This window comes from Emys orbicularis, chromosome 5 (genome assembly GCF_028017835.1).
Source record: "Emys orbicularis isolate rEmyOrb1 chromosome 5, rEmyOrb1.hap1, whole genome shotgun sequence".
Classification (NCBI taxonomy): domain Eukaryota; kingdom Metazoa; phylum Chordata; order Testudines; family Emydidae; genus Emys; species Emys orbicularis.
Window position 1 is genome coordinate 79,715,832 of NC_088687.1, and position 16,343 is coordinate 79,732,174.

Consider the following 16,343-nt stretch of genomic DNA (forward strand, 5'->3'; position numbering starts at 1 on the left):
ACCTGGTATTTTACCACCTAAAAGGGGAGGGAGGGTGGGTCCTGCTTCAGCCTTGGTCCATGTAAAAAGGGAGGCTTCAGGCACAGAGCTGCCCCTTTTAAACCCTGAATTCCCAGGGGATGAGTCAGCGACCACACTCACTCTTTTTGCAGCAGTTTTCATCTCCCCCGCCCCCCACCAGCCATAAAGCACTGTGTGACATTCTGTACCTTGGGGGAGCACTCTGTAACCCCCATAGTCCTCATTTATATATAATTGTGATCTTGCATATAAAGCAGTCCGTATAAGCTATCAGGGGAAAGGTTATGATCTGTTGAAAGTCATTTTTTATCAATATATTTATATCATTAATGCATATGGAGTTATGAGAATTGTGTTGTATGGCTGTCACTAAAACATGCTGTAAGTTGGGGAATCAGCCAAATATTAGCCCCCCAGAGACAACAGCAAGGAAAGTAACCAACGTCTGGGCGGGGTGTCAAACAACCCATCAACAGCCATTCTCAAGCAAGAGAGCTACAATTCAATTACTAACTTTCATGAGGCCACACCAAGGAAATTGCTCAACGTTGCCTGGGGACTCAGCAATGCCAACCAGACATGCCTGGACTTGTGTTCTCCAAGCACATGGGACTGATGGTATAAAACAGAACACAGCAGGCCCATGCTTCATCTTTCTCCTGCCCCCACCTATGCTGCAAGCAACCAAGACACTTGGAAGAAGACTGAAGACTCCAACAGAGGAGGCTGGCCCAGGTTTAAGGGACAAACCTGTATATTAAGGACTGCAATATCCAGTGGGGTGAGAAAAACTGCTCAGGTTTGCAAAGGCTGGTGTATATCCACTTTCCATTGATGACGTGGTGAATCAATTAATACATTTGCACTGCTCATCTTGAGCAGTGCAAGACAGTATATTCCTGAGGTACAGTGCTGGGAGCTGAGGGGATTTGGCTCTGGTGCCTTTCTATGTGTGATTCATGAGTGGCTCTAGGAGCATTCATGCAATCTAGCTGGGAGTGGGGCTGCACATGCGCAGGGCCGCCCAGAGGGGGGGGGCAAGTGGGGCAATTTGCCCCGGGTCCCGCAGGAGCCCCCATGAGAGTTTTCAGGGGCCCCCATCAGAGTTTTCAGCGGGTCTTCGGCGGCAGGTCCTTCAGTCCGCCGAACACACCCAGATCGAGTGAAGGACCTGCTGACGAAGACCCGGAGCTTCTTCCACTCCGGGTCTTCGGCGGCAATTTGGCGGCGAGGGCTTCTTCCGCTCCGGGTCTTCGGCAGCAATTCAGTGGCGAGGGCTCCTTCCACTCCGGGTCTTCGGCGGCAGTTCAGCAGCATGCCCCGCCGAAGTGCCCCGAAGACCCGGAGCAGAAGGACCCCCGCCGCTGAAGATCCCAGGCCCCCTGAAGCCTCTGGGCAGCCCTGCACATGCGGTTGTGCTGAGCGATAACAGCACCTGAAGGGATTTGCTGCTGGTCACTAACAAGACATTGTGAGAGACAACCCAGGCTGGAGATAGTTAAGGGTGCACATCAGTACCACAGTCCCAAGCTGCAGTCCGGGGATCCCGTCACACACTGTTCCCTTCATTCGGCCAGCCAGCCAAACGTCCCCCTCACCCCACCCTTACAGGTGAGGGCAGTCATTATCTGGCTATGCCAAAAGAAGGACTGGAGACATTTGACATGGGTTTAATCAGGATGCAACTTTATTATTAGATGTCTGGGACTACCGGCAGATAATAGTGTACAGTGCAGGTAACCCCATGTTTACTCCATAATTACCGGGAGGGAAGGGCTTTTACCAGCTCCCCATCTTATTCCCTCCAGGACCCTCCAGTACATCCATTGCTGGGACCTTACCATTCATCACTCCCCGTTAAGGTGGGCTATAAAAATGGGGGGTTGGCGCCCTGCTATACCAATCATAGGAGTCCCCCTCCTCCGCCGCATTCATTCCTTTAATGAACATCTCTTTTTAAGTCCTTTTCCAAGCCATTTATCTGGTCACTGTATACCTTTCCTATGGAGTACCTGCACTGGACATCCGCCAAAAGGAGGCATCAGCAAATATCTTGTCTGCCTCCTCCCACACCTAGTCAGGTTCCCAGACATCTCCTAATGTTGTCTTTTACATCAGTTAAAAACAAGACAGCAACTAAGTCAGACAGGTGAACCCCATCCTCCCAAAACAACTCTGCTGCCCCATATACTATGCCAGGATGTGAAATTACTGCCCCTCCTATGATCCCAAGGAATTTGTCCACCTCCCTGTTCGCATACCTCCTTGCCTTGTCCACCCTGGGGGAACTCATGGCTCCCTGCCAGACCCTGCGCTGAAGCATCTCTGACCAAACAATGTTAATTCCTGGAAAAAGTTCAAGGATCAGCCCCAAGTCCCTCCTTGCTCTGAGCATTAGTTCAACCCCTTTAAGCATTCTCAAATCGTTTCCCCGAAGATGCACCACAATTATATCTGGTCGCCGCTGACAGGCCCGCACAGCATTGGAAAGATGAGGGTCGTTACCAGAAGTACAAGTAATGATATCAGTTTACAAGATCTACGGTATCTTTGGCAGTAGTGTGATATAGCAATATGGTGTCTGAGCCTGATAATATCCATATTATGAGAAGTTTGAAGGGAATAGCCTGACAAACCTCCCAACATCAGCTGCATTAGCATGAAAAGATGTATGCATCTATCTTTTAGTTGCTGCTAAGGAGATCTTGACTTAATCAGCAAGAAATGCTAGATTGCCTTCCTATTTTGGGTGAGCTTGAGCTCCATTGCCTTCCCCTTTCTTCCTAAGAATATGTTCCTAGTTTTGTAACTGGGGGTAGTACAGTGCACAAATTAATGTGCTGCAGTGGTTGTGATGCTTGCAGTCAAAGAGTTACTCAATATATTATTTATGGGTTACACTGTGGGCCAGCAGAGAGAGGGAAAGAGAAAACTTGCATACTAAAATCAATACAAATAATAATAGCCTCTCACAAGGGAAGCCCCAGGGGTTGAATATCTCTGGTTTCTTTCTTCACACAAATGATCTCCCTGGACTACTGTTTCAGTGTTTTGCACTGTCGGTCATAGTCAACTACTATATTTCTTGTTTCATGGAAATCCTCTCATTTCTATGTGCCAAAATAAAACAAAATCATATAGCAGCAGGCAGTTCTTTGATGGGCTCATTCTCCAGCTGAATGGTCCTGCAATGACAGTAGCAGTAGTGCATGCCGTATACAGGCAGTTCCATACACACAGAGACCCTATCAGTCAATTCTAAAGTGACCAACTGTATTCCCAGACTGTATCGAAGCCTGCATGCTTCCCATTCCTTAGTAGCTTGTGGTACTGGCTCAGTCATCTTATTTTTATTTTATTCTAAGCAGCCTTTACATATGGATAAATAAAAATCTCTGCCTTACATCTTACATACATTGTTCTTAGCTCTCCCTCCATGCACATCCTCTCTCTCTTCTACACACACCCTGCTCCCAATCAAGGACATTTATAAAGGGAAGTCTACATCAAATAAATAAGTCAGGTGATTCATCTGTACAAGTACGTTCATTTTTCATAACGCTCCTCTCTGTGTTTAACAGGACTGTGTGTTAGGGTATCTGAATAACTCTGAAAATCTTAATATTTAGGTAAACTCAAATATCTCTTTTTGTGCATAAAAAGAGTTAATAAAAATACTGAGCTCTTATATATTTTCCCACTTGTATTCTTTGCCTCAGGGAGCCATTTAGGGAGCCATTGTTGTTCTACTTAATATTTCTTCTTTCCACAGTGGAAAATGCCAATTTTCATTCTTCTTTTGGTATCCTCATAATAGATATTCTTTCTTCTTGATAGTCATATTTATTTTAACTGCCTTTAGCTATATTCATTTCAAGGTATTTTTATAGAAATGTATTGGGTACAAAAACTTGCACAAGGGTAATTACATCTCCTCTCTTAAAAATAAATTACAGTAACACTCTCCCTTGAATCTCATTTCTCTGCAAATATAGATTGTATTAAAATTACTGCTTTTTGTACTTTTAAATTGTTACCATTTCACTGAAACTGTAGCATTATCAACATCAGTAGGTGCATTTTCATTAAATTGCTTTCAGTTTCTACTTGTTACCTACATAATGGTGGGGCGGGGTGAGGGAATGGGAATTTCTGGTGAAACTGGTGAAGATGTTGGCATTGGCAGGATTATTAAATGTGAAATATCTGGCATTTTGGTTTGTTTGTTTTTTTATTTATTACAATTTTCATAGGCAAAAGCTGTTTTATTTTTTTTCCATTTGATGGACACTATGGGCCTATACTTGTCTGGTGCTCAGCATATCAAAAAACGTGCTTTTACCTAAATGCAAGTAGCTTTTCAAACCCATATTACTCCTGTTAATGGCTAACTGTGTAATAGCTATTTTGTTTTTTTCTGTTTGGTATTTAATGTCCATTCCAATTATAGAACCTATTTCTGGTATTGTATATTCCTAGCTGATAACAGGAGTCATCTTGGACATTCTACATCTGCTAATTATATTGATACCAATTACCAACATTGTCCCAAACCTTTTCTCTCCATCATATAAGGTTGAAATTTATAGCCATACGTTGGCTCAAATTATTGATACTTTTGCATCCGTATGCACTTGTGTGATGAATCCAATTTGTCATGCTCAGTGGTATACTGTGAAAGCTCTGGATATGAACCAGAGAGGACACAGTGTAAGGTAATGCTGTTTTCTTTGACTTGCTGGTTATTTTCAAGGCTGGAAAAAATCACGCTAATTTGTACAAAGATGTTTTGAAACAAGATAAACTGATTACTATACAGAAACCTAATTTCAGTGCAAGCTAATTGCCCTTCTTTTAGTTTAATGCCATCAGTAACATCTTTGATACAAGAAATGCATCCAGGTTTTCTTTTTTTGCCTTTAACCAAAATTTATCAGTTTTTCTCATTTTGGGATTAGAATTAAGAACAATTGGAACTTTCTGTTTTATCACAGTAACACTAACATTAAACTTTTCTTACATTCACAGATTTAGATTAGCAATCTCTATGAAACTTGTCTCCTCATTTTCTCATTCCTTAACATGACACCTAAGAAATCTATAAATTAGTAAAATAATCTATATAATCTGGATCCAGACCATATTAAGATATGGCTCTTACAAATGTGACCATTGCACTGATTCTTTATTAGTCTATTGATTAAGATTGATCATCCCTCATTCTGTATCTTTGAAAAAATAAAATATTGAATGTCTGAATATATAAACCAGCTCATATCTTATGGACCTGCAGAAAAATAGTTGATAACAAAGCTTTGTCAGTTCATTCCACACTATTGAGATACAGTATGGCTCATGGGACAATTTGAAAATAAAATTCGACATAGATGAAATAATGTATGTATATAGTATTTTCTGCACCACTACACATTTTTTCCACCTGTGAGTATTTAATGAATACAGGATTTTCCTGTTTATTCCTTTTCTGAAGTCTTAGTCCTCTGTTCATGACAATATGAGTTGTGATGGAGATGCTGTCAAAATAGAGACTCATGTGCCAAATTAAACCCCACCATAAGTAGCACACCTCCCATTCAGCTAAGTCTGAATTTGGCCATATGACTTCTAGTGAAGAATAAGTAGCAGGAACACTTTGAAGCAACAAATATCCAGTTTTCATGAAAATCTCTTTAGTAATTAACTGCAAACAAATAAAATACAAACATTAAAAGAAAAGCAGAAAATACTGAATATAATCAGATAATGGTTATAAGAGAATTAATAGACAGTTCATCTTTTAATACATATATAATATTTTATTAGAATATGATGGGAAGCTGTAATATTTTTGTAGCTCATATGGACAAAGCCCTAAAATCAAGGAAAATATTAGTGTTTTCAGATCAATTACTTTATTTTAAAAATATATTGTATTCTGACCTTATTAAATTTATTGAAATATGTCTTTTTTTCTCATAACTATTTTAAAGGTTTTTGATATCTGGTGTTTATGTTCTTGGAGTGTCTAAACTCCAGGGCATTTATTATAAATGGATTTTTTTGGATAAATATAAATAGTAACATTCATTACTTGCCTGACCCAAATCATACGCAAGTCAGTAGGATTCTTTTTGTGGGCTTTGGATCAGTCCATTTGAGTGGTTGTGCAACAATAGTCCTCTAGGAATTTCTCAACTCATGCTTGCAGCTTCATATAGCTGCTTGCATATGGTAGTCACTAAGTTGGGGAAGTGGTCCCCATTAATGTTTGAAACCAAGCTAGGATAGTTAACTGCTAAGGGCACCATGTGTCTGTTTGTTTATTTAAACACAACTGCAACTCTCACCTTATTAATCTAAGTGTGTGTAACTCTATCCCTGTGTGTGAAGAACCAAACCCAATATAATCAGTGGAACTTGAATGCACAGGAAAAGGTATACATATGTAGGAACAGAGGTAGTGGCATAGAGGGCACCACAGTGCAGATATATATAGACTGGATTGAGGACACTTACAGGAATTTTGACCATATGCTGGAATTTTGCAAATACACTCTTATCTTGAGTTTTGTTTACCCAGCATAGTAAGACTGAGTCTGTGTGACCTGTGTCTGCAGACTCAATGTTTCCAAGCCCATGCTTGAGCGTCCATACTGCATTGGAAACCCAGGTCTCACAACCCTGCTGGCACAATCATGCTGCAATACGCAGACCTGAATCAGAACTTTAGCTTCTGTGGTCATATATTATCATGTCCCTGGGTTCCTATGACCCTCTCCAGCAGTAGCCGCTCTTGGGCTTGGTTCATAGTGGTGTGACAGGGTGTACCAGGCCCTTTCAGGCTTTATTATGGAGTCCTCCTGGTCCCACCACACCTCATCCCAGAAAAGGAGCGGCAAAGGTGGGTCCTCCAGGTCTTCCTAGAAAGGCTGCAGGGAAGCAACTCATGAGAGCACAGCAGGCTCAGAAAAAAAGGAGCTGCAGGGCCTGAGCTGGTCAGTTGCTGGCTGGGACCAGAAGGGTGAGAAAGGACTGGAAGATTGTGAAACTCTGCAGGTGAGGAGGCCTGGGAGAGACCCTGCTCAAGTAGGGAAGAGACAGAGAACCCAAAGTCAGTAACCCTAAGGTAATAGGTGAAGGTGATGGGACAGAGTAGGAAGCAGCCCAGGGAATGCAGCAGCAGCAATATTAAAGAAAGCAGCACATGCTGCTAATTGTAATTTGGACTGTCAGTGGTGGGCATTCCTGGGTCCCCCCACTAGCAAAGTGGCCAAAGCCCTGAGAAGGGGACAAGTTTTGTTTAGAAGCCCAAACACAGGATTGGATTTAAAAGGCACAAGGGTGGGGCTGAAGACTCTGCAGAGAGCCAATCATTTGTTACCCTCCCGGAATGGGACTGAACTTGAAGGAGTGGCCTGGCTGGAGAGATGGAGTAATAAGAACCAATAAGGTAAAGAATCTCCAGGGAGAAAGCCCTGGGGGCACTGCTCTGTACGAGGGGAAGCACAGACTTACAGCTAGCCCATAAGCTGCTGAAGGCTGAGCCCACAGACAGGGTAAAGACTTGAACAAGGGCACAGTGACAAGTCCTGTTGGACCTTTAACCCCAGAAGTGGTTTGTTTGTGCATATTGACTGTGTCTGACTTGGCTTGAGGGCTGGGGCACTGAAGACTCACCTAACAAGGTTAACAACCAAAAGGGCGTGCTGAGAGAGTGCGCACGTGACAGAGTGAGTACAGGTTCGCACCCAACTGACAGGAGGCGCTCATGATGGGTCACAAGAGGGCTGTGGGATAATTTGACTGTCCATCCCGCAGGAGTTGGCAAAGTGTTTTGAGTGATTTTAGCTCACCAACAGATCCAGCCAAACCATTTTGTGCCTGTGTGCTCCCAGCAGCCAGAGCCATCACCGTGTATCCCATCTCCATCTCACTTTGTCAGTCCTATTCTAGGAATCAGGCAAAGCATCTGTAATATGCTGGTGGACATTTTGGTGGCAGTTTTTGATGTTAAAGGCACCTCTCATAGGGGGATACTGACATGCTAGTTGTGCCCCAGCTGCTGCTGCTCATGCCTTTTGCCTGTGCTGCAGATTCCCCCTCTACAGGAAGGAGACTGGTACTTCTGGAGCAGGGCCACAAGCACAGACTGGGATTCCATTGTGATGTGGAAGTGGGATGATCAGTACTGAGGTCCAGAACTTTCATGTGAAGAAGTAGATGTTCCTGGAGATTTGTGATCAGCTTATTCCAGCCCTACAGTACCATGACACCCATATGAGGGAGCCCATGCCAGTCCAGAAGCAAGTCACTGTGGCCATCAGGAAGCTGGCTATCCCAGAGTGCTACAAGTCCATGGCTAACCAGTTTGAAGTTGATAAATCTGTTGTGGGGGTTGTTGTGGCAGCGGTTTGTGAAGTGATCAGGACTGTGATTTACTCAAAGGTGATAGGCATTGTCACATTTTAGGGTGCAAACCAGACCAGTGAGAGGTCATCACCACTTGGCCTGCAACCTTGGGTGCCTCACAATGCTTTTCTGTTGTAGCTCCCAACCTGGACTGCTCACAAACAGCCTAACAGCATGCAGGTCACACCTTGAGTGTCTGTGAGTATAGCTGTAGCCCTGGTCCAGCAGTTCTGACCCCAGCAGCCTTTCAGCAACCCTCCAATCACACTCTGGCTTCCACCAGCCTGGGTTACTAGAAGGGTGACCCCAACACACTCCCAGTCCTGAATTTTCCCAAAAATTTGTTTTCTGCACTGTTCAGACCTTTTCTGGACAGTTCAGCTATTAAAGGTTTGTTGCCTCGGTAAAGGATTAATATTCAAAAGTTTGCTAATTTAACTGGAGTTATCAAACCGTTCAGTTTAAACACAGCACTGCATTGGTTTGGATTAAAAAAAACATGTTTATTAACAAAAGAAGAGAGAATTTTAAGTGTATTAAAGTATAGGAGATAAAGTTAGAAATGATTACAGGCAAATAAAAGTGAAAACATGTATCTAAAAGAGAGAGAACTTGGGATTCTCTGACTCTTTCTTTTACAGTCCGGTGAAGTGGATTCTTCTGAAGGTTAACCCTCAAAGCAAAGTTTATTCTAAAAGTAAAGAACGTTATATGAAGTCCGGAGGTGACGGAGGCTCCATGGTCTTTCTTCTCACCTGTGTTTGCTGAAATGCAAATTTTGCTTTGTCTCCTGCCATTTCCTCTCACTGGTGTCTCAGGACTTGTATGTAAATTGAAGTAAACTCACATTTCTTCATTTAGGATAGACCTGTTGAACTACTTCTGCCTGGGCAGTGCTGTGTGGTTTTGAACATGTGCAAAAAACATCATACCGGGGGATTTCATAACCGGTCAACTGCAGGGGCAGATTCATGGACACTAATATGGGATGCACTGGCAGAGGGCATGATACCAGGGTGTTCCAGAGATCAGAACTTTACCTTCACGTGCAAGCTGGGGCATTATTCCCACCAAATGATATTGTTAGAAATGGAGTCACTGTCCCAATTGTTATTCTAGGGAACCCAGCTTATCCCCTGTTGCCATGGCTTAGGAAACCATACCTGATTTCAGAGGATCAACCAAAAGAATGTTCAACTATACACTCAGTAGCTGTAGGATGGTAGTGGAATGTAGATATGAGTAAACAGTGTGATGCTGTTGCAAAAAAATGCAAACATGATTCTGTGATGCATTAACAGGTGTGTTGTGAGCAAGACACTAGAAGTCATTCTTCTGCTCTACTCTGCGCTGGTTAGGCCTCAACTGGAGTATTGTGTCCAGTTCTGGGCACCACATTTCAAGAAAGATGTGGAGAAATTGGAGAGGGTCCAGAGAAGAGCAACAAGAATGATTAAAGGTCTTGAGAACATGATCTATGAAGGAAGGCTGAAAGAATTGGGTTTGTTTAGTTTGGAAAAGAGAAGACTGAGAGGGGACATGATAGCAGTTTTCAGGTATCTAAAAAGGTGTCATGAGGAGGGGGGAGAAAACTTGTTCACCTTAGCCTCTAAGGATAGAACAAGAAGCAATGGGCTTAAACTGCAGCAAGGGAGGTTTAGGTTGGACATTAGGAAAAAGTTCCTAACTGTCAGGGTGGTTAAACACTGGAATAAACTGCCTAGGTAGGTTGTGGAATCTCCATCTCTGGAGATATTTAAGAGTAGGTTAGATAAATGTCTATCAGGGATGGTCTAGACAGTATTTGGTCCTGCCATGAGGGCAGGGGCCTGGACTCGATGACCTCTCGAGGTCCCTTCCAGTCTTAGAATCTATGAATCTATTTGACAGATTGCAATCCTGTTGGTGTTGCCTTCAAAACAGTTTGGATGCCAGTTTTGCCAATGGAGTCCTTATTATTGTGGCCTTTTGTGTTCTGCAAAATATCTGTAAGAAGGGGAAACCTCACCAGGAATGGATTCAAGATGCTGCTGGATTCCTGAACAGGCATACTCAACCAGATGGTGCACCTGCCATGACTGGTGCTGGATCCACATACGCAGTATAATCAGAGATGCTTTGTGTGCCCATATAATGGGTTTGCACAGTTCCATGCATGAAGGAGAACGAAATGGTATTTGAAGTTGTGCTGTTTATGGCTGTGGGGCAGCTGTGGGATTTTTTTTAATGTGTTGGTATTATGTAAACACTTTCCTGAAATGTACGGAGATGTGTTATGCGTTTTATAAATGCTGGCTATGAACCTGAACTCACACTTTATGGATTACTGTGATGACAGTTATCAAATTTTATTATGAAATGTATTGAGAATGGGCATGTGATGTTTGTTCCACTTATCACTACATATAATCAAACTTGCTATTGTAGGCTTGTGTGAAAATTCAATAATTTATTTATATACTAGTGTAAGAACCAGAAAAGGAAACCAGCTGCAATCAAAACATACAACACAATAACTAAATTCAGTGCCAAAGCAGTGGAAAGTGCATGTTACCAAATGACATGGACAACTATTTCTGGGTGTCTCCTGTCCTTCAGTTTTCCTGGGCCTTTCGGGTGTGTTTTATGTGTGCAGGCTGCAATTGAACTGGAGTGGATGAACACACTGGATACATTTGTCCATTCCATGTGCTAGTGTTCTTTGCCTGAGACATAGTCCAGCTAACTCCTGAAAAGCCTGCATAATCTGCAGGACAGGATACCATGGAAGGGACTCAGGGCACAAGCTAGAGCAAGCACTGAAGGTGGTAGTGAACCTTGCAGTCTAATAGCCATGAGTTGAGATAATCGCTCAAACAGCTCCTTCTGCTGCTCTGTCTTCCTCAACTAGCGTGACCAGATAGCAAGGGTAAAAAATCGGGACAGGGGGCGGGGGTAATAGGTGCCCATATAAGAAAAAGCCCCCAAAATCGGGACTGTCCCTATAAAATCAAGACATCTGGTCACCCTATCCTCAACCTGAGTTCATGTTTAAAACTAAGATTTTGTCATGGTTATTTTTAGTAAAAGTCATGGGCAATAAACAAAAATTCATGAAGCCTGTGATCTGTCCCTGACTTTTACTAAAAATAACTGAGAAAACGGGGAGGGAGGTAGGTTCAGCACCCACTGCTGCTGTAACTCCATGGTCCTGTCCCCCCCCCCCCCCCGCGCTCTACGCGGAGGCTCGGAGGTCCCCCACTCCAGCGTCCATGGCATCTGGGAGTTCTGGGGTCCCCCTGCGGTGGCTGGGAGCACCGGGGCCCCCCCCCAAAGTGGCTGGGAGCGCTGGGGTCCCCCTGCCACCAGCAGTGGCTGGGAGCTGTGGGGGGGCTGGGAGCTGCGGGGGCCCCTGCTGGCTGATAGCTCCAGTCCCACAGAACTGGGGCTGAAGTGGAAAATGTCTCAGAGATCTCTGAAAGTCATGGATTCAGTGACTTCCATGACATAATCTTAGGGTATGTCTACACTACAAAATTAGGTTGAATTTATAGAAGTCGATTTTTAGGAAGCGATTTTACACAGTCGATTGTGTATGTCCCCACTAAGCGCGTTAAGTCGGCAGAGTGCATCCACAGTACCATGTCTAGCGTAGACTTTCAGAGTGTTGCACTGTGGTTAGCTATCCCACAGTTCCCGCAGTCTCCGCTGCCCATTGGAATTCTGGGTTGAGCTCCCAATGCCTGATGGGGCAAAAACATTGTCGTCAGTCACCCCTCCCTCCATGAAAGTAAAGGCAGACAATTGTTTTGCGCCTTTTTTCCGTGCAGACGCCATACTGCTTTCAGCAGACGGTGTAGTAGGGCTGCTAACCGTCATCATCTAACCACTGCTTCCCCTGCAACTCTGCTCTCCAGCTCTCCTGGTGCCATGAATCCACCTTGCAGGTCCTCTCATCGTTCGGTATAAATATCTATTCTTGTGGCATCCATCGTCATCCACCGCTTCCGCTGGAACTCTGCTCTCCTGCTCTCCTGCAGACGCCATACCACGGCAAGCATGGAGCCCGCTCAGCTCACTGCTGCTGTTGTGAGCATTGTAAACACCTCATGCATTATCCTACAGTATGTGCATAACCAGAACCTGCAAAAGCAGGTGAGGAGGTGTCGACAGTGTGATCACGATAGTGATGAGGACATGGACACAGACTTCTCTCAAAGCACGGGCCCTGGCAATTTGGATATCATGGTGGTAATAGGGCAGGTTCATGCTGTGGAACGCCAATTCTGGGCCCGGGAAACAAGCACAGACTGGTGGGACCGCATAGTGTTGCAGGTCTGGGATGATTCACAGTGGCTGCGAAACTTTTGCATGTGTAAGGGCACTTTCATGGAACTTTGTGACTTGCTTTCCCCTGCCCTGAAGCACAAGAATACCAAGATGAGAGCAGCCCTCACAGTTGAGAAGCGAGTGGCGATAGCCCTGTGTAAGCTTGCAACGCCAGACAGCTACCGGTCAGTCGGTAATCAATTTGGAGTGGTCTAAATCTACTGTGGGGGCTGCTGTGATCCAAGTAGCCAACGCAATCACTGAGCTGCTGCTATCAAGGGTAGTGACTGTGGGAAATGTGCAGGTCATAGTGGATGGCTTTGCTGCAATGGGTTTCCCTAACTGTGGTGGGGTGATAGATGGAATGCATATCCCTATCTTGGGACTGGACCACCTTGGCAGCCAGTACATAAACCGCAAGGATGCTTTTCAATGGTGCTGCAAGCACTGGTGGATCATAAGGGTCGTTTCACCGACATCAACGTGGGCTGTCCGGGAAAAGTACATGACCCTCGCATCTTCAGGAACTCTGGTCTGTTTGAACAGCTGCAGGAAGGGGCTTACTTCCCAGACCAGAAAATAATTGTTGGGGATGTTGAAATGCCTATAGTTATCCTTGAGGACCCAGCCTACCCCTTAATGCCATGGCTCATGAAGTCATACACAGGCACCCTGGACAGTAGTAAGGAGCTGTTCAACTATAGGCTGAGCAAGTGCAGAATGGTGGTAGAATTTGGACGTTTAAAAATGCGCTGGCACAGTTTACAGACTCGGTTAGACCTCAGTGAAACCAATATTCCATTGCCGCTTACTGTGTGCTCCACAATATCTGTGAAAGTAAGGGGGATATGTTTATAGCGGGGTGGGAGGTTGAGGCAAATCGCCTGGCCGCTGATTACGCACAGCCAGACACCATGGCGATTAGAAGAGCACAGCAGGGCGTGCTGCACATCAGAGAAGCTTTGAAAACCAGTTTCATGACTGGCCAGGCTATGGTGTGACAGTTCTGTTTGTTTCTCCTTGATGAAAACCCACCCCCTTGGTTCACTCTACTTCCCTGTAAGCCAACCGCCCTCCCCCCTTCAATCACCGCTTGCAGAGGCAATAAAGTCATTATTGTTTCAAAATCATGCATTCTTTATTAATTCATCACACAAATAGGGGGGTAACTGCCAAGGTAGCCTGGGAGGGGTGGGGGAGGAGGGAAGCACCTGGTGGGGTGGTGGATGAGGGGAGGAGGGAAGGACAAGGCCACACTGCACTTCAAAACTTATTGAATGCCAGCCTTCTGTTGCTTGGGCAGTCCTCTGGGGTGGAGTGGTTGGGTGCCCGGAGCCCCTCTTCTCCCCCTCCCCCGCATTCTTGGGCGTCTGGGTGAGGAGGCTATGGAACTTGGGGAGGAGGGTGGGCGGTTATACATGGGCAACAGCGGCAGTCTGTGCTCCTGCTGCCTTTCCTGCAGCTCCACCAGACACCAGAGCATATCAGTTTGATCCCCCAGTAGCCTCAGCATTGCATCCTGCCTCCTCTCATCGTGCTGCCGCCACCTCTCATCTCGTTCGTCCCTCCTGTCCTCTCATTCATTTCCTGCTTTCCTGGACTCTGACATCGTTTGCCTCCACGCATTCTGCTGAGCTCTTTCAGTACGGGAGGACTGCAAGAACTCAAAGAACATTTCATCGCGAGTGCATTTTTTTCGCCTTCTTATCTGCGCTAGCCTCTGGGACGGAGATGATAGGGGAAGTGTTGAAACATTTGCAGCTGTGGGAGGGAAAAAAGGGAGAGTAGTATTTAAAAAAACAGATTTTAGAGAACAATGGGTAGACTCTTTCACGGTGAACCAAACTGTTAACATTACATAGCACATGTGCTTTCGGTACAAGGTCTCATTTTGCCTCTTATATTGAGGGCCTGACGGTTTGGTGTGAGAGATCACACATGCAGGGCTGGGCAACAGAATTCGGCTTGCAGGCAGCCATGGTAAGCCACAGTCTTTCAGCTTCTTCGACCTTCATAACATGTGGGAATGGTTTCAAACAGCAGTGCCCTCCATTCCCATACCAAGCATCCATTGGGTTGGCCATTTAAAAGGAGGGGCTGTACTGGCCACGAATGCATCCCAAGTCTTCAGGGCAAATTAATCATTAAACATGCTTGTTTTTAAACCATGCATTATATTTACAAAGATACAATCACCTGAGGTGCCTTCTCCGGCTTCATGGTCCGTGAGCCCTCTTTGGGAGGGTTGGGAGGGTATTGGCTCCAGAGTGATAAACAGTTCCTGGCTGTCATGGAGACTAGTTTCTCAGCTTGCATGCTGTGCGCTATCCTCATCCTCCTCCACCTCCTCATCTTCCTCATCCCCAAAATCCTCATCCCTGTTGCATGAGACTCCCCCCTTGCAGGTGTCCACGGACTGGGTGGGGTAGTGGTAGGGCACCCCACTAGAATTGAATGCAGCTCATCATAGAAGCGGCATGTCTGGGGCTGTGACCCACAGCGGCCGTTTTTTGGTAGGCTTGCCTGAGCAACTTAATTTTCACGTGGCACTGCTGTGGGTCCCTGTTGTAGCCTCTGTCCACCATGCCCTTGGAGATTTTTTTCAAATATTTTGGCATTTTGTCTTTTGGAATGGAGTTCTGATAGCACGGATTTGTCTCCCCAAACAGCGATCAGATCCAGTACTTCCCGTTCGGTCCATGCTGGAGCTCTTTTGCGATTCTGGAACTGCATGGTCACCTGTACTGATGAGCTTGCCACTCTGGCTAAACAGAAAATGAAATTCAAAAGTTCCCGGGGCTTTTGCTGTCTACCTGGCTAGTGCATCTGAGTTGAAAGTGCTGTCCAGAGCGGTCACAATGGAGCACTCTTGGATAACTCCCGGAGGCCAATACCATTGAATTGCGTCCATACTACCCCAAATTCGACCCAGCATTGTCAATTTCAGCATTAATCCCCTTGTCGGGGAGGAGTACAGAAATCGATTTTAAGAGCCCTTTAAGTTAACAAAAATGGCTTTATCGTGGGGATGGGTGCAGGATTAAATCAATCTAATGCTGCTAAATTCGACCTAAACTCGTAGTATAGACCAGGGCTTAGCCTTAGTCATGCTCAGTGAATCTTTCTGCCAGAATCATCTTGTGCTGGGCAGCCTCTCTCTCCCTCTCCACCCTTCTTTCATCCTTATGTTACTGATACTCAGCCTGGTCTGGATGTCTATCTGCTGATTCATTTTGTCTAGAATATTTCCCATCAACTCATCTTGGACTTTTTTCTCCTTGCTCCCCCAGGCCCTTGGTGACATGTGTTTGCCCTGCAGAGATAGAAGGGCCTTGAAAGGAAAATGAAAAAGCACCTTATTGTTTGACCATGATAAAAATTATTTCCCCACTCCATGATACTTTTTATTAATGGACTGTATTTTATTCACCCAAAAACCACTAGCCACTTCCCTTTGGGGAAGAACTGAAATCATCGCAGACCATGGCAAGACATGTATCAACAAAATTCAGTTGAAATGATTTCTACATCACCTTTATTTTTTCCAGGGTGGTCCAAGGACTTCTCAACAGGACTAATGAGTGGCTGTGGTTTTGCAGTTCTTC